The sequence below is a fragment of the Ictidomys tridecemlineatus genome, chromosome 7 (genome assembly GCF_052094955.1).
Source record: "Ictidomys tridecemlineatus isolate mIctTri1 chromosome 7, mIctTri1.hap1, whole genome shotgun sequence".
NCBI lineage: Eukaryota > Metazoa > Chordata > Mammalia > Rodentia > Sciuridae > Ictidomys > Ictidomys tridecemlineatus.
In genome coordinates, this window is record NC_135483.1 from 61,926,246 (window position 1) to 61,946,566 (window position 20,321).

The 20,321-nt window shown below is 36.6% G+C and overlaps 1 protein-coding gene across 1 annotated transcript in view; it reads right to left on the bottom strand.

The window, feature by feature from the left end:
- Ca8 (carbonic anhydrase 8) overlaps positions 1-20,321 on the bottom strand; it is a 96,760-nt gene that overhangs the window by 2,186 nt on the left and 74,253 nt on the right. The gene's annotated exons all lie outside the window — the stretch shown is intronic.

A 20,321-nucleotide genomic window follows, 5' to 3' on the forward strand; every position in this document is an offset into this window, starting at 1 on the left:
AGAAAGATCTTGATGTTCAAGTTCATTATCTCTGCATTTTTTTTCCACAAAGTCCACCATGATTTTATTTCTATGACAGATAATGGGTACAAAATTTCACAGAAACTAATATTTTCTACCAAAATAAATAAATTAATGTTTGAACTATTTTACAAACCAAAAACATTGCTTTTCATATCTAGTAAGTAAAAATAAGGTTTTAAATCACTGCCATTAAATTCATGTGTAAGAATCACATATAATGGTAATCCAAGAGCACAAAGACCACTTCTTTGTCTACAAACTTTAAAATTCAATTAAATACATGAACAAATAATAAGTACTGCTTAACATAGGAGACAACAGCACTTTTTGAGATGATGAAAAATATGCTTCCTACTTAAGGAAAGGACATTGGCTAAGATTTTAGTTCAACAACATTCTACTTGCATCACCAGCAATGATAGTGGGAACATGACACTTCTACATCTACAGATGCCTCATGTAAACTGGTCCAATCTTTTAGACAATAAGCACCTAGTGAAATTCCGAACGCATATACTTTTTTACCTGGGATTATATGCTTGGCAAATTACAATACAGATAAAATCATCCAATCATACAAAGATTTTATGTGAAAGGATATTCACATTAGAGAAGTGGAAACAAATGATTTCCTTCCTTAATAAATCACGATACAGTGAAGTACTTTAGGATGTGTATCTGTGGATTTGCTTGTTCACATGTACATAAGTATATGTGTATATGTATAATTTCTGAAATAATCTCCCAGAAAATATTTATAATCTTGGGTATATATTTCCAAACCGCATTTCAAATAGGATAGCAAGTCCTGATGAAATCTTTTAAGAAATTTTAAGAATTTATTTTTAATTAAAAGGTAAAATTGTATAATATTTATCATATACAACATTTTGAAATATATATCTATGAACATGTTTGTGCACATAATGGAATGGGTAAATCAACTAAATTAATGTATTACCTCACATAGTTGTCATTTTGTGGTGAGAACACTTAAAATCTATTCTCTTAGCATTTTGAAAGAATACAATATTGTCTCCTCCTAAATGAAAGTTTGTAAACTTTGACCAACCTCTTCCCAACTTTGTCTCCTGGAATCAGATCTGTAAGATTGAACCTCAAAGAGAGGTTTTCAAAGGTAAAAGAGGGCATTGTGTATATATTTTTACAAGTCCACAAATTATAAAATGATATAAAAATGATAATCAATTTGTAAAATCACTGCATTTCAGAGGTAAATGGAGCCTGAAAGTCACACTACATGAACTTTCTGCAAAAAGTAAATAGTCTTGAGCCCAGTATTTCCCAAAATGTGTTCCATATAACATAAGAAGTTGATTGAAAAAAATGAATCCATGTACCACAGAGTCACCAGGTGCAATCGCATGCACCTGTGATCCCAGCAGCTCAGGAAGCTCAGGAGGCTGAAGCAAGAAGATCGTGTGTTCAAAGCCCGCCTCAGCAAAAGGGAGGTGCTAAGCACTCAGTGAGACCCTGTCTCTAAATAAAATACAAAATAGGGCTGGGGATGTGGCTAGGTGGTCGAGTGCCCCTGAGTTCAATCCCTGCTACCCCCTCCCCAAGAAACAAAAACAAAACTGGAGACGCTGGTAAAGTAGAGTTAATTCAAAACCACTGCAGTCTGTAATCTGCTAATGTGCACTGTAAATATCCACAGGGAGGATATTCTATCTGGAAATCTGCAGTCACATATGGCCATTCCCTCCTGATTTAACCCATAACCCTGGTCGGCCAGTGCACTGCAGAGCTCACCTGGGAATGGCTGGTCTAGAGATACATTTTCTAAGTTATGAAACATAATTTCATTTTAAGACTATATCCAAACTTTCAAAACTTAAGCTACCAGGGTCCAAAATATCAGTGAAGAGATGGGTGGGAAAATGTGCAGTTACTCTAACCACCAAGATTAGGTCTTCCCAAAGAGGCAACATTTTAACACTTAGCTCACACCTACAGGGCAAAAGATACACGTGCCCACTTACGTCCCTTTCATTTTCGAAGCTCAAGGGCATGATTCAGGGGGTTCCCAGGGTATGCTAAAGGAATTCTAATTTACCTGGGTGTATAATCTGCTTGTGAATTTGGATACTTGCTCGCCTCAAATTTCTCTCACAGAGGAAACTAAAAATAATACACTATGATGTTGAGTTTTCACACTCTAATATTGTTTAAACAGAGAAAATGACATTCCCCAATGCCAAGGCTTTCTGAGAATAATCTTTATATTAGTTCTCCTCCCAAATGTACACTTGATGTCGTTTACTGCAGGTATAGGTTACCTGGAAATACACTTCAATCGATCACATTCTAGGGTATGGATTTGGAACCAGAGAAACCCATGTTCAAATTTCAGATCCTCCACCAAGTTGCTGTAAGATTTTAGGCAATACCCATGACCCTTCGGATCCCCAAATAATAATAACTACTACCTAGGGAGTGTGTGAGAATATGACAATAGGTATAATATGCTGAGTATAATATGTGAAGAATGGCTCATTATTTCCCATGTCATTTGTCTGAAATTTACTTCCCACAGTTTCCATGTGATAGAAATATGTGTGGTCACATCTGCATTGTTAAGACCCAGCACAACATCTTATCCAAAGCAAACACTCCAAGAAAGTGAGTGTGTGTGTGTGTGTGTGTGTGTGTGTGTGTAGAAAAGTGGAAAACAGTAGCAAGTACTCCTGCTTGAAATTTTGCTTTTTTGTGTCAAAATTATACATAGTTTAAAGGTTTAAATAGTTCTAATATGTTTGCTATAAAGACTATCTTTTCCCAATCCCATGTGTCAACCAATTTCATATTCCTCTATTCTCTGATTATTTTATTGATACCCTAGAGCCAAATGGCATGGTTGTTGACTACCACTCAATTTGTTTTCATATTATATACCGACTTTCCCTGTGGAGGTTGAAGATCTGCCCTCCTTCCCTCCTGTCAGCTACCCTTACCATGTGTGCATGCACCCATACACACACTCCACTCCAGACACACATAAACCCTTCCCGTCACCCCATCCTCCAAATAGTTATGCAGTAATTTTTGTTGAGACTTGTTATGTTTATAAATAAGTCTAGTTTGTAATCTTGTTTACCTAATCCTTATCTGAGAATTATGTGACAAATGAACACATAAAATAAATATGGCTGTTTTTGTTTTGAAAAAAAATAATCAGTTTCTATTATTGTAAAAATAGAAATAGTATTAGAACTGAATTACATGTCTTCATTCAAATTCCCTTCCGTGAATGACGTTTTGTTTATGTCAGAATGAATAAGTATCTTGGGTTTTTATATATAGTTTTGAATATCTTGGGCTTTTATATCTAGTTTTCTGATTGAAACCAAAACTACTTACCAAGTGCTTGACTCTCAAGTTAAGACAAACCCAGCATCGTATCATGGGAGAAAGCTCTTCTAGAGCCTTCTCCCCTAGTTCACACCTTAATGCCCTCCATGCCTATGGATTGCTCCACCATCATCTTGGACATTCCCCCTGACCTTTCTGCTTTGCTGGATTTCCTGTTTTCTGGATATCACTTTTTTTTTTCTTGGCTTATTTCTTCACTTTGGTGAGACACATCTAGTAGCTTCTTGAGAAATAAATTTTTGATGACCTTGATATCTGAAAACGACTATTCTATTTACACCCTTGGTTGGGAATTTCGGTAAGGAATTCTTTAGGTGCTTTAGACTTTTCTGCAGAATTCTGTGGGTCATGATCACTGACTTTTGCTTTTAGCTTTGCTCCTCAAAAGTCGAATTCTAGTTCCTTGATATTTACCTATTTTTCCCCTCTGTAATTTCTCTCTCAGTGTTCTGAAATATCACAATAACAGTGCCTTGATGTGAGTATATTTTGAGCTACTGTGCTAGAAAGCCTTTGGTCTTTTTAATCTGTAAATTTACGTCCCTAAATTCTGAAAAAAAAAATGTTTTGACTGATTCTGTTACTGTGTTCCTCACCTTCATTTTGTGTTTTCTTTCTAGTTTCCCTATTAATAATAAATCACATTGATTAATCCTCTACTTCTCTTTATTCTCTACTATGTTCCATTATTTAGCCTTCCCTGTATACTAAGACATTACAAAATTTTTAAGATTCTGTAGTAAAGTGCTTAAATATGCTGCCATGTTTTCAATTTCCAAAAGCTTTTTGTTTCATGAATATATATTTTTTTAATCATCTCACCAGACACAGAGGTGCATGCCTGCAATCCCAGCAATTCAGAAGGATCATATGTTTGAGGCCAGCCTCAGCAACTTAGTGAGGCCCTAAGCAACTCAGTGAGACTCTGTCTCAAAAAATAAGAAAGGTTGGGGATGTGGCTCAGTGGTTAAGCACCTCTGGGTCCAATCTCTGTTACCTCCCTCTTCCCTCCAAAAAAAAAAAAAAATCCTATTCTTTCTATATGGTTGCTATTTCTTTCCTCACCTCTCTGAAAATAGGACATTTTGAAGTCTTTTGCTTCCTGTTGAGTATTTATTTCTTTAAACTTGCCTTTTTTCTAATTTAGGTATTTCATAGTACAGACACTCTACAAACAATCCTTAACTACTCATATCTAAGAGAGAAGAACAACTGCGACAACCAAGGGCCCTGGGAAGGCCTGTCCGTCATGAGCTCACCACAGGATGAATATGATGGGGCTCTTTGGGCCCTTTGATTGGTCAGATCCTGCACAGAAGCTCTATCCAGTTTTCTGTATGGGGAGTAGTATTGAAGGCCAAGTGGAGGGGAAGGGAGCATGAATTCTGAGGAAATTACTAATTTGTTTTGGGCGGGGGTGGTGTTGTTGAGGTCTTACGAGTTTCAGTTGTGCCTATATTCTTTCATACAGAGATTCTTTTCATTCTCCCCAGAGGAAGAGCATCTCCAGACATCCACCAGGTCTTGAGAGGGGATTTGAAGCAGTAACTGCTTCTGAAACAGCTCTTAACCAATACAGGGGACGTGAGCCTCCTTTCATTCCAACATCTAGAGATACCTGTTGCCAATTCCTGGGGCTTGGAGCAATCCTATCAGAGTAACAGGCTTGTTCCTCACACATCTGCTACATCCATTATCACACAACCATCTGCTCCCGGATTCCAAAAGATGGACACTTTTGTCTCCCCTCTTGCTTTCTCCATCCTTGTGGGTTTGTGTACCTAAAAATCTTTTTCCTGTTATTCTAATGCAGGTTTTATTGGAAACAAAATTAATTGTCTATATTAAATGTATGATCATTATTTATACCAGAAGTTACTTTTCATGCATTCTGTGTATTTTCTGAAGTTTCTCCAATAATTGAAATACATGGAAACTAGAATATAAATGTATTAGGTAAAACATCTAAAGAAATGACCCTTTAGGGGGTGGGGATGTAGCTCAATTGTAGGGAACCTGCCTACCACGTATGAGGGGAAGGAGGAGGAGGGGTGGGGAGGAGGAGGGGGAGGAGGAGGGGGAGGAGGAGGAGGAAGAAGGGAGGGGGGGGAAAGAAAAAATAAAAGAAAATGACACTTTGAAAAACAAAAGTTTACATTCATCACTTTGGAAATTCTTCCAAGTCCCCATTTACCTAAATCTAAACATGAAAGCTTAAATATAAATGAAAATTTCTATTATGCAATGATCATTGTTCATAATGATGACCTTAAAGGATGGCTACATCTTAAGGAGTCTTCTAAGTCATCAGCTGTTTCAGTGCAATTATAACAGATGTCGTCTTTCATATGACTGTTTTGAACCTTAAATTATCTTCTATGAAGAGACCCTAGGGAATGAGTGCAAATCAAACCCCTACTGGGGAATTTCCTGAAAAGCTACTAAAAATAGAAAAGCACATGTGCACACACACCCTACCCCCAGAGGCAGGTCACAGACTCATGTTGTCTGGGAAGTCCAGATCAGCTAACAAACAACCCATTCAAAGCATCCCTCTTTAAGTACAACAATTCAGGATCACATTTCCAAAATAAGAAGCTTTTAGGACAGTAATATGCCAGCAACAAGGGCTCTCTTTTAGAGTGTACTCTTTCTCCTGAACTATGGACAATTCCTTAGGGGGCAGTCTGTACATGCTGCTCAGGTTTAGATTTAGCTATGAACCTGAGCAGCTATGGACCTATTTAACTATGAACCTATAGACCCAATACTAGGCTGGAAGCTCCTTCAGGGGAAAGTCTATGTCTGCTTCTGTCTATATTTTCAGAGTCCCTAGAATACTGTCACACACCCTGTAGAAGATTAAAAATAAATGCCCTTCTATTAAAAGCAAAGGCATGTAGCCACCTTTTTCAATGTACTTACTAATAACAGCATAAGAAGAAAAATAGAGAAGAAAGAGAAAGGAAGAGATGCATAGTATCAAATGCTTTTGAAGATACAAAGGAAAGAGATGAGAAAACAAACCATTGGAACTAGAAATCAAAGCTTATCAGAAATAAGAGAAGGGTTCCAGAAAACACAGTTACTTATTCAACATTATTCTGCAAGGACTCAGTGGTGCAATGAAGTAAGTTATTCAAATTAGAAAGGAGGAGATAAAACTGTCATTATTTACAGGTGTTATCATGGTCTATATAGAAAACTCAAAATAATCAACAGAAACCTACTGGCAACTATATGAAAGATTCAAAAGAAAGCCAGGGACAAAAATGAAAATAAGTTAAAATAGGGGCTTGGGGTGCTGAGGTTGTGGCTCAGTGGTAGAACACTGCCTAGCATGTGAGAGGCACTGGGTTTGATCCCTAGCATCACATAAAAATAAAAATAAAATAAATGTATTGTGTTCATTTACAACTAAAAATATATATTTAAAAAAATAGGGGTTGGGGATATAGCTCAGTTGGTAGAGTGTTTGCCTTGTATGCACAGGGCTCTGGGTTCAAATCTCAGCACCACAATAAAAAAGAAAATGAAAAAAAATATCAACCAATGTAAAAACACAATGAAAAAGGACACTAGTCAAAGTCAATGATAACATTAACAATAGTGACTGTTCACAGTTAGTGAATGCTAACCCTCTGCTTAGCTCTGTGTCATGTATTTTGTCATATCTCATTTAATCCTTACAACATCCCTAGGAAGTTATGATTCTTAGTGTTTCTACTTCGTAACTTGAGGAAAATAAGGCTGAAAGACTAGTTTCCCACTGGGGGAACAGCAAGCTTAGGTTCTGTGCTCCTTGCCAAGCTACCCCCCCAGGCTGACTCCAGAGCCCAACAGGCCACCCAGAGTAAGTTCAGAGAGAAGAGAAAATGACAAAATGTATAGATGACTTTAAAATACTGTAGTAAACAAAGATCTATGCATTGTTGCTTCATAGAGTCAACATTAAAAACATACCAATTTCCTCAAATTATATGCAATGCGAATGACAAATTTTAGCAGGATTCTTTCTATTTCTTCTGTTTTACCTTCATTCTCTTTTTCTTACCCTCTCTTTTGTTCTTTACTTCTATCCTCGGATAAAATGTGATCTAAACTTCATCTGGGAAAATTACATATGAAAAAATTCTGCATAAAATATTGTAAGGTGTCTTTTCCTACCCAGCACTGAAAGAGACACTAATGCCACCAACCTTGTGGTTCACGATCATGAGCATATAGATTAATGGAAGAAAAGAAAGACTTCAGGAATAAGTCAGGACTTACAGTGTGAAGGAATCATAATCAGGTTGGCAATGATGGAAAGATTCAAAATACTAACATTAGTGAAATGAAGAGAAGGATTTAGTGCACTGTTAGTGGGAACATAAATTGATTCAACTTGTGAGGAGAGCAATTTGCATACATGTTACAATAAAACATGGATCTGGTAATCTTATTACTAAGAATTTTTAAAGGAAATAGTGGGTAAGTTAACTAAAGAATTGTTGATAATAGCATTACACTGGAAATGACCTAAAAATGTACAGTAATAGAGGAACAGCTCAATAAATCTTTATACACACTTTAACATATGCTGAGTAACTACTTAAAAGTTATTTCATGACATTAATGGATATATGCTCACATCTACAGAAAGACAGCATGCACAGTATAAGCTCATAAGGAACATTATATATATGATATATACACAGCCATTTCTCCTTCCCTCTCCCCCCCCTCTCCCTCCCTCTCTCTCTCTCTCTCTCTCTCTCTCTCTCTCTCTCTCTCTCTCTCTCACACACACACACACACACACACACACACACACATATATTCATCACAAAAAAATGATAAAGGTAATGTTTATTGGTACCCAATAAACATTACCCCAAATCACATTAAGCACTTTTTTTGTGCTGAATATTATGTGTGAGTGCTGTCGTGTGTGTGTGTGTGTAGTGTGTGAGAGAGAGAGAGAGAGAGAGAGAGAGACTTAAAGACATTAGTAACTTTTCCAATGTCACACAGCTCTTGAATGGTGGAATGATAATTGAGAATGGAAGTGGAGACATCTACCCATCCCTGCCCGGGCTTCCATGTGCACCAGAACACTGGGTGCTGGTGAGGGCTCTCCCTGAGGGGAGTGTTTCAGAGATGTGTGCTGCTGATTCGTTTTGTTCTGTACCATGTGTATTTTCCACCATGAACTGGTATTATATTTGAAACCACGGGAACAAAGAACAAAGAAAAATCAAAGGAAACTTTTAGCACAGCAATTTCAATTGATGACATGAATACATTTCAGTAAGTGGAAGGGTAAGAAGAAAACGATAAAGAGGTAGAAAGTATCCTGAATGATTGACAAGTGTTGGCTCAAATACTTTTTGTAAAGTATTCAATCAATGCTGAAAACACAGATCAGCATACCTGTCATAAGAGGTATCAGCAACATATTATCGGAAAGTGAAAGCATGTATGGTCTTCTGTTCCCAGAAATCTTATTTCCAGAAACTTATCTAAAGGAGATAAGGAAGTTGAGATATACAAACAAGTGCATATTTTTTGCCCTCTGTTATTTTGAAATGTGGTATAGTGAAAAAGGTGCATGCAATGTTTAGAGTTAGACCTACCTAGGTCTGTGATCTTGATTTGCACTTTACTGACTGTGACCTTGAGCAAGTTACTTGACCTTCTAAAATGAAAATAAAAGCAGAAGCCTCACAGGATTGTTATGAGGATTAAATGAGATAAAGTACAGTACAGCGTCTCTTCCTTCTGTACGCATATCATTCACTAGCTCATGTATATAAACTGTGGCCCAATCTTTATAGCCAAATCACGTAATTTGTGTATTATTCTGTGCTAACATATTATATAACACTAAACTTAGCTTTTAAAGTTATTCAGAAGTAAGCTCATGTGATACTCTGACACTTTCTCAATCTCAATTAGCACTAAACTAATTAACAAAACTGTTTTATACACTACAGCGAGTCACATTTTTCTTCCTTCTTTCCTAATCCCTAGTGTGTTGTAAGGGTGATTGAGTATCTAATTACTTCTTAATTGAATGCACATATTACACATTTTTCACTAGTTCAAGCTTAATGCTTTAGTCCAGAAATCAAAGTCAATGAAATTAAGTTGAATTGGGATTTGGGCAACTATTATAATGAGAGAAGGTTTGTATTGTGTCTAATTATAAGTAAATGTGGGTTTTAGTCTTGTTTCCTACAGAAATATTTCAGGTACAGGAATGTGCCATAAATGACTAATTTCAATGATTAATAACATTGTTATTCTTACTTACAATCTTTATTCCCCATTATAGTAATTTTATTGCTGGGACCCAATGAATATAATCATTCTTGAAAGAAAAGATACCATTAGAGAACTATTGGTTGTACTTATACTAAAATCAGAATGAACATTCATATCTGCAAAAAAAATACATGAGTTTCTCTGCTGCATAAAGGTTGGTGGAATTTCCACATACTGCTAACAGAAGGAAAAAAACTATTACTTGAAATATAACCAATTATATTCATCAAAAATAGTTATCTACAGAAAATAAGAATATTACCATCAAAATAGCTTTCCAACACTGAATAGTAAGAGTGTTTCATGAGGGTTTTATTAAAATCATTTTTGTATTATACAGAAGTAAGGAAATGCTGAAATAGGTATTCTCAGAGAACAGATATTTTATTTGCTTCTCCCCCCACCACCACTAGGTGTGGGGAGTAAACCTCTAGAATAATTTAGTTGAAGACCTCTTCAGGCAAAAGACTAGATTAAAGAATTTCTTGAAATCCAATTCAACACCATGCTTCTAAGATGTCTCTGAAAATGCTTTCTGTAGAAAAGCCCTAAAGACCTTTCCGAGTTTCAAATAAAACTCATAAAAGAATGAACAACAGGAATTCGGAACAATAAGAAATTCAGAAATGTTGAAAAGGTTTGTTTTAAGAAGCACTATAATGGAAAACAGACCTATGCAAAACCAGAATGGTTTTAACAATCATTTTAACAAATCAAGTATTTGGAGAAGGTATTTATTGTAAATTTCTTGATTGAAGAAGCCTCCATATAGTCTAACAAATATTTCAGATTCTGTCTAAAGAACTGGGCATTAGCTAAATTATTTTAGCTTTGTATATTGTCAAAACATGTTTTAACTAAATTGTTTAAATAAAATTGAAGTAGCCAAAAGAATGAAGCAGACTTATATGTAACTAATATAAAAATAATCATAATAAAACCTATAGTTTTATCATTAAAACCCTAAAACCTATAGTTAAATAAAAAGTTTGGTATGATTTTGTTAAAAATATTTTTAGCTGGAGATGTAACTCAGTACTAGCACACTTACCTAGCATGCACGAGGCCCTAGATTTGATTCTCAGCACTTTTCTCATCTGAGGGTCATGTCATGTGAAGTTTCTTCTTTAACTTACTGGTATGGTCTGAATGTTTATTTCCTTTACTTATTTTATATGCTGAAGTTCTAATCCCCAGGATGATAGAGTCAGGAGGTAACTGTTTTGAGAGGTGATGATATCTTTAGTAGGGCCCTCATGATTAGCATTAGCTCCCTGATAAAAGAGACCCCAGAAAACAAGCTAGCTCCTTCCTCCAGATGAAGACACAGTGACAAGGCACCATTCTATGAACCAAGAAGTGGGCCCTTGCCAGGCACTGAATTGTGGCACCGCATCTTGAAGTTGACTTCCCAGCCTCTAAGCTGGAGAAACACATTTTTCTTGTTTAGAAGCCAGGCAGTTTATTTTGTTATAGAAACCTCAATGGAAGATACTTCACCCTTTTCCTTCTTCAGGAGAGGGCTTCCATCCCTAATAAAGAGATCTGGGTCAATTCCTTTACCCTCATACCATTTTTTTTTCCATTCTGAGATTTCAGGTTCTCTAAGTTTTGCTATATGAAAGCAATTTGCTATACATAACCTGTACACAAAGAAGAAGAAAAGACTGACAAGCATAGTTGGGGAATTTGAGTCATTTTTGCCATGATTCTGTATTTCCTTGGGTAAATGCTAATGCCTGGCTACATATCATTAGATCTAATACAGGTCAATTTTCCAAAACTCATCCATACTTCATACCTAAGACATTTAAATCAGATGCCAATAAGACAACCTTACATTACTTATAGCAATAGCAATATCCATTCCCATCCATGACAGAGACTACCTTTTGGTCACATCACCCTTTCCCCGGTTCTCACATGTGGATTCAGAATCCCTTTTAACACTCTCCAGAGAGCTAATAGCAACTAATCAGAGCTGGCAGACAAAATTGAGTGCTGTATGTCATCCATGTCTTTTTTTTAATATTTATTTTCTAGTTGTAGGTGGACACACGATACCTTTATTTCATTTTTATGTGGTGCTGAGGATCAAACCCAGTGCCTCATGCATGCTAGATGAGCACTCTATCACTGAGTCACAACCCCAGCCCTCATGCATGTCTTTTTATAAACTGTTCTTTAATTGTCTCATATAGAATACATGCAAATCGTCTAGATGAGATGATGTTAACTTTATGGGTCCTGATGGTGAAAATGGAGACCCACAGATGGCTTTGGGAGATGTCAGGAGGCAAATGTGCAGACCTGGGTGATAAAGTGGAAATGCTGGAGAAGAGAGCAAGCAAGGGGTCACATGTGACTCAGATTTCAAAGTAAACTGGAAGAGGGTCAGGTCTGTGAAAGAAGATCATAAATTCCATCTTGCATGTGTTCGGTTTGAGATGCATTTGGCATACCCAAAAAGAAAGTTATACAGACAGTTGGGGAGTCAATTCTAGAACTTAACTGAGATAACTCGGCTAGGTATATAAAGGAGTAAATCATATACATTTAGTTGTGACTGAAGCTGTGAGAACAAGTTCGCCCAGAGAGACATTAGAACCCTGAGGACCACAATATTAAGTGGCCTCCTACATTTGTGTAGGGAATACAAAGATGGTCCAGGTAGAAAAATAAAAAGAAAATTGGTGTTATGGACAAAGTATGACAAGAAGTCAATGTCAGAGGCTGCTGCGAGATCCAGTAAGATGAGATCTGAAAATGTCCTTGATATTTAGTGCCCTTTAGATGCTCACCAATGGGACTGCAAATTGGTGCAATCACTCTGGAAAGCAATATAGAGATTCCTCAGAAAACTTGGAATGGAACCACTATTTGACCCAAGTATCCTGCTCCTCGGCACATACCCAGAGGAATTAAAACATATATTATAGTGATACAGCCACATCAATGTTTATAGCAGTTCAATTCATAATAGCTAAATTATGGAACCAACCTAGGTGCCCTTCAACAGATGATGGATAAAGAAAACGGGGTATATATACACAATGGAATATTAGCCATAAAGAAGAATGAAATTATGTCATTTTCCAATAAATGGATGGAACTGGAGGCTGTTGTGCTAAGTGAAATAAGCCAATCCCAAAAAACAAAATGCCAAATGTTCTGATATGCAGATGGTGACTCACAATGGGCTAGGGAGGTCCACTGGACTGGACAGGCTGTACTGGGGGAAAAGGAAAGGGGATGGGAATGGGAAAGACAGCAGAATAAATCCAGACACAACTTTCTTATGTTCATATATAAATATATGACCAGTGTAACTCCACATGCTGTACAATAAGTGGGAAGTTACCACAAAAATGGGAAGTTATATTTCATGTACGTATGATATGTCAAAATACATTCTATTGTCATGTATAACTAAAAAGAACAAATAAAACAATTTTTTAAAAGATGCTCACCATTGATTAGCAAAGAAAAACATGGACACTTATTTTGTCATGTCATTAAATAATAATATCTAATATATGCAAAGGACAATATGCAGACAATCACAATGCAACTCACTATCTCCAAATGATTCAAAGTTAAATATAAAGTTCACAGAAGAAAGTAAGTACTTTCATTTAATTAACAAATATTTACTCTTTGTAAAATGCTCAATTAGGTTCTAGATTGGTCAGTTAGGTTTACTTCATTATTTCCTAAGCTGGGAATTTGAAATTTCACATTGGTCTATAGTGGAAATATAATCACCTCCTTGAAGCTGATTAGATAGATCAGGGTTCACTGATACAAGGACAACAGGTGCGTGTACTTTCAAGCACATCACTTTTCAGTGAGTATTTCTATTAATTTTATTGGTTGAAGATAACTTTCTGGCTCTTAGTTTCTTTATTGAAAAGATTTTTGAAAAGAAATGCCCATCCTAAAGAGTTGCTGGGAGTGAGATGACACGTGTGTGAGCCACCTTGCATGGAGCTTGGCACAGTCTCACTACTGAAAATAGATGACTATTACTACTGGAAGGTCTTCATGAAGGGTTTTAGGCTTTAACTAAAGTACAGAATAATCTCAAATCTTTTAATTTACCCTTACTTTATACTGTGTCCAAATTAGCTTAGCCAAATCTCAAGACATATTCTGTATCTGCCCTTTGTTCACTGAGGGTCTGTGAAGAAGAGGCAAGGGTACTTAGAGACTCTGGTCCCACATCTGCTCTGCCTATACCTCTCCATGTCAAATCTTCCAAAATCACAGCAGACACTGTGGATTGCCACTCATTTACGAAAACACATCCTGTATCCTTGTATAGCTTTCTAGTTTAATAAATTTGTACGGTGCTGAATAGCAGACTCTCTGGGAACCTGGCATATTAAAGGATCTAAGAAGTCTTTCATGAAGAAAGCTTGATAACCATACTTATAAACTAATTTGACTCTAGCACCTAGAAATTTACAGTGTAGTGGAGTAAGTAGTACTAACACTTATTGTCAAGTACATTATTAGGAAACCCAAAAGAAATAAGAACTAAACTAATATGGTATAAATAAATAAACTCTAAGTAAAAAGAAGTAAGGTCAGTTAACCAGGAAAATAATTCATGGAAATAATATCTGGTCCTTCAAATCTAAACAGGATTTAAATAGTCAAAAGACAGAAAGGAGCACATTGGAATGGTAAGTTCCTAGAGTGATCTAATAAGGCAGACAGGCAAATTCTGTCAAATGCTAAGAAATCAGAGAAACAAAAAAGAATGAGAAACTGTCAACAGAAAGCTGCAGGTCAAGTAAAATGTCACTGAAAGTTAAAGAAAATGATAATTTCCCCCTAATAGTCCTAATTCTTATATAACTGAAACAGCAGAGATTTCTGTTTCATCTTTTATAGTCTGCTATGAACTCTTTATATCTGCCTAATAACAATCTAATTTTTAATAGTCAATTCCTTATCTTAATCTGAATTAGATTTCTAGGTACTTCTGAGTTTTTCTAATTGTAAAAAGTATTAATCTAAGTATTAATCCTACTTTGGTTTCATTTTTCCCTCTACTTTCATTTTTAAGGTTTTTGATCATAATGGAATGCTGTCATTTGATATCTGTTGTTCCTATAATATCCTACATTTTAGAAGGTATAGAAATATTTTTTAAAACCAGATTCATTATCTAAAAAGGAATATCTCTGTATGCTCATATAATTGTACATCATTTCCAATGATTTTGCACTCATTTTAAGCGTTGTTTTTTTTTGGTAATTTCTTCAAATCAATCTTTTAGCTTTATCTTTTCCAGCTGGAGACTAAGACAACCTTATTCATAAGAAAGCATTCATTTCATTTTATTCCTCATTTATCTGATGCCTATTCTATCTTATATTTCTTTTCCATGATAAAGTGAACAGAGACAGAGAGAAGCATATTCATCACACTAGCCAGCAGTCAAAGGCACCTTGGGAGGCCTCTCAGAGCATCCTCTTGTCCACATAGGCTCCCACCTAAACCATCCAGGAACTTGAAGCATTTAACGTCACAGTATTCCTTGAAAGCTGAATCTGAGATTTAATCCATCTCTCTATTTTAAAAAGTCCTCCACGTAGCCTCTAAAAGTAAATTCTTTCTTTAGCTACACCAAATCCTCTTTGCTGATAATTAAAAGCCATTTTTTTTACATCAATAAACACCTCTTGAGTGTCTACATGGGTAAAAGGCATAATAGAACATTTTTAGATGACACAAACTGGCCACAGTGGTTTTCTTATGGAAAATATATATACTCTTTAGGAACAAAATCATGAAATCTACTACATTTAAGGCATCAAGATATATTGATGCTCAACTTTACACATTGGTACATGACTGCAGAATGTCCTCCTCTTCTTTTCAAACACAATTTTGTTTGAATTCATCAGACAAGAAAAAGCCAAATCAATTTGGAATTTTCTTCCATAATAAATTAAACACTTCTAAAACTAAAATGGAAAAGAGATATATTTCAAAGCAGAAATAATTTTCCTTGTTCAATAATTCTGAAGACAGCCTTGGCAGCTTTGATGTTTTTCATTCCTGGGTTAATAATAATTTTATATCGCATAATCAAAGCATTCTAGATCATTTGAGTATCCTTGGTGCTTTAGCATTTTACTCAAATCATTTTGTGATCACTTACGAAATCCATTCCATTTTGAGGGCATCTATCTATATGATTCCGTAAATAAAAAGCAGCTATATCTGTAGAGCTTTCAATTCTCACCCTAATGTGGTGTGCATCATATTAGATGATTACAGTGAGGAAAGTCTAAGTTCTACTGACTGAAAAGGTGGCTTTGGGCTTTTCATTTATCCCAGAAGGTTAACAGCTTTTACCAACTATTTAGAATTGACATTTTCACTTTCCCCACACAGCCCCCTCCTTTCCCATAATGCTTTCTCCTTTTCTGACCTATAGCTCTTTTAGGTTGAAAAAGAGAACATGGAATTGACGCTAAGTATAGCTTTATTCAAGTTTATAAGACAGTATTATTAATTGCAAAAGTATTTATAGGGAAGAATGCAACACATTCAAGACCCAGACTTCAAAGACCAACAAAGAAAAAAGAGGACGATTTTGACCAAGGGGTATTCAGAGAAATTTGCACATACCACTTTCTTTCCTTCTTTCTTTTCCTTCTTCTTCTTTTCTCTTAATTTATTTGGGGAAAATTTATTTTTCCTCTTTTAAGGGGGGAAAAGCAAACTATCTAGAGAGGCTTGTAGCATTGTTTTTTTAATAAAAAGTAAAAAATTATAATTCAGTAGAGTTCTTGGGAGCATGTGCACTGTTTAATGATATTTGAGTCATAGATGAAATAGTTTTTTATTTTTTTATTTTTATTTATTTATTTATTTATTTTTAAAGAAAGAGAGAGTGAGAGAGGGGAGAGAGAGAGAGAGAGAGAGAATTTTTTAATATTTTTATTTTTTAGTTCTCGGCGGACACAACATCTTTGTTGGTATGTGGTGCTGAGGATCGAACCCGGGCCGCACGCATGCCAGGCGAGCGCGCTACCGCTTGAGCCACATCCCCAGCCCTGAAATAGTTTTTTAAACATCAGAATTGCCTTTAAAATGGGCCAATACTTAATGAAATAAATAGGCCAATATAACTACTTTGTCACAAGATTAGAACCAATCTTATGATACCAAGTATAACTTGTAAACCAGTCATAAAGTTTGGTGTTACTATTTGTTGGTTGTTGTTATGATTTGGTTTTTCTGCATCATATAAAAATTCATTGCATAAAGAATCATTTAATAGCAAGTGGCTCCCCAAAATACTAAACTACCACTGCTGAACTAAAGAATTGCTAGCACATTGGCCAACTACTTGCTAATTCTTTTAACAGGTACAAAACCACAGTTCATACTTCTTAAATGGTAATATTAAAAAGTCTCAAATTGTTCGTAAATCTTGGTTATCAAAGCTCTCCAGATGTCCAGACATTCATGCAAAAAATAAAATAAGCCCTGTCATTTTATGTCCAAAAACTAAAGTTATTTCAGTAAAACATAGCTAAAATAAATCTGAAATATTTTAAACATTATTTTAGAGAAGAGCTAACTACCATGATTTTTTTCCCCTTTTTAGTTCCAAGAGCTTAAATGAAACATTCATGCATTAAATTCAAAGTCTGACTGTCAAATCATTTCACTTTAATAAAAATTTGAATTACCTGCCTTAGGGCATTATTAAATATCAAATAAAAAGCACATATCCATAAGTCTGATTTCCCAGTATAAATTTTATGTAGAACTATGACTAGATTTGTATTACACATTTCAAGATAAAAGGATAAAAACAATGTATTCATAAAAGGATGAAATCAGAACTGGAGCCCCATTAGAAAGAATTCCTATGCCATTCTTGCAAGTTTGAGGGGGGGAAATTACCCCTTTTAATTAATCTCACGTCACTAAGATATGAACTTGAATTCATCTTTCTTTTTAAAAATGTAAATTTTAACTAATTCAAATTTTTGAAAAAATTATACATTAGTCCCTTCTCATAGAATGAATTATCTATAACATACATAATCTCATAAACAACATTTAAGTGTGTATGTGTGTTGTGAAAGAGAAATTAAATGGTGATGGTTATTAAGATATTTAGAGAGAGACAACTCTGGTGTAGGACCTGATACAGATCAAACATTGAAGACAACAATCTTATTCCATTGAAAGAGTCATTTACAGTTACAGACATTCACAGTGAGAAATCAACTCTGGACTGGAGAAATTCACAAGTTCACTGTTCACCCAGCCTGCTCAGACCTCCCTGCCACTATCCCATTTCTCATTAAAAAATAACATCAACTCATGAACACATTCAATCAATAAACCACCACTTCCTTCCTCCCTCCTATTCCTTCAATAAAAACAAGTCTTCCCGTGTACTGAGACTCTTCCAGTGGCTTCACTGGTAGGATTAACCCCTACAAGAAATAGCCTTTCCCTATCTACATGCTCCTTCTGCACTATGATAGACAAGTTCTGGTATTTCTTTTTTTCTTCTCAAAATAAAACGAAATAAAGAGGCCTCCCCCCCCCAGTCTTAGCCCCCCACCCCCCTGGCTGCAGCCTTCCACTAAATTGTCAAGTGTGGCCAGGATTTGTTGCCTCCAACACCTCCCTCCTATCACCTTCGGCCTGATGCAGCGTGCGTCCTTCATTGTTATGCTGCTCTGACCACTGTTTGAGGGCCCTCTTTGACCTCTGCCCATGTGCTGGTTAAGAAAACTTGTCCTGCCAAGTCAAGCCACATGGGTCAGGCTTCCAGATTTCGCTGCTCAAGAACTGTATTACTCTTGAGCAATGACCTAACTTCTGCATCTTGGTTAAATTAACACCTCTGAAAAGCCTCACGTAAGTTTTTATGAACATTTAATGAGCTAATCCCTGCTAGGAGCCACTGCAAAGTATTACATTCATATGGAAATTGGGCTCCTACTGTTCACTTAGGCCCATTTGGGGACTCAAGTTACAAGACTCCTGGAGAGTTCCCATTGGTTGGGGAAGGATGGTAGGAGGGTGTTCCGGGGGAAGTGGAGCCCCCCGGGTCCGGTAGGGACACACGTGTGTGGGTGTGTGGACCGGCTTGTTAGGGGGACGCACACGGCCTCTCACAAAATAAAACTTTGTTTCAGTTCCATCTGGCTTGTGTTTTTGTGCTCAGCCGGATTGCAGCATCGCAAGCCGGCGTGCACTGACAGCGACCCGCGAAAGCGCCCAGCAGGAAGGCAGCAGGTGAAAACAGCAGCGGGCAGAAGCGGAGCCAAGGCTCACGCGGGCCCCCGCCGTCCAGCCTGCAGCATTTTGGTGGCCCTTGTACGGGGAACGCCCAAAATTTATAGGTGAGTGATATCGCTCGCCCCTAAGGAAAGGCGACAGAATGGGTATTTTTGTTTTGATTTATTCTGCTTTTATTTCAGGCTCTCTAGCCTTACAATTTTTTCAGGCGAATTGGGAAAAATGGTTGGCTCAAGGTTTTAAGTTATTCGGCCCTGAGAAAGAAAAAATTGATATAATCATTTTTCTCCTCTCCGTTTCTGTTTCATTCTGTTTTGGCTTTCTTCTATCCTACCTTATTGGGTTACGTTACCTTTATAGTAGATTAGAATCTAGTAAAAAACAAACCGAAAGACTGTTAAGTAAATTGTTAGAGGTCCAGGCTATGGCAGAAAACTTATTAGGTCAAGCAAAACAAAAGGTCCCTCAAGCTAGTCAGACAGAAGAAAAATTGAAGAAGGCAAGCTTAGGGAAAAAACGACCCTCAGATAGGGAGGCTAGTACTAACTCCGTTCCATCACCAGAGGGCGTAATTCAACCAACAGCTTCACCTGTAGCTGAGCAGCCCTCAGTTTCCATAGGTGATGAACAGAATCCTGAGGCAGGACCCCAAAAGTTAGCATGCCCTGTAGTTGAGCGGGGAGAAGAAAGGGAACGAGTTTACCGTGCCTTAGATTTCAAAATAGTAAAGCAATTAAAGGAAGCTGTACAAACCTACGGGCCTGCGGCTCCCTTTACTGTCAGAATGGTCGAATCTATTACCAGCTGGGACTTAACACCAGAAGATTGGGCTAGCGTGTGTCACTCTGTGCTAAATGGAGGACAATATTTATTATGGAAAATTGCCAATGAGGAATTTTGCAGGGAGACAGCTAGGCGAAATGCAGCAGCAGGTTATCCTGAAAGAGATTCTCAAATGCTATTGGGGAAAGGACCTTATGAGGGTCAGAGGCAACAGATTAGATATGATCCTGGCGTATACGCTCAGATCACTATGAATGCAATTAAGGCATGGAAAACTTTGAAGGGACAAGGGGATTTACAAGGTCAACTATCTAAGATAACACAAGGAGTTAATGAGCCCTACGCTGACTTTGTAGCTAGACTTATTGAAACAGCCTCTAAGACATTTGAAAATACAGAACAGGCAATGCCATTTATAAAACAACTGGCTTATGACCAAGCAAATCGTTGCTGCAAAGAGGTCATTAGACCGTGGAAACATGGAGATTTAAACACATATATTAAATTATGTAGCGACATTG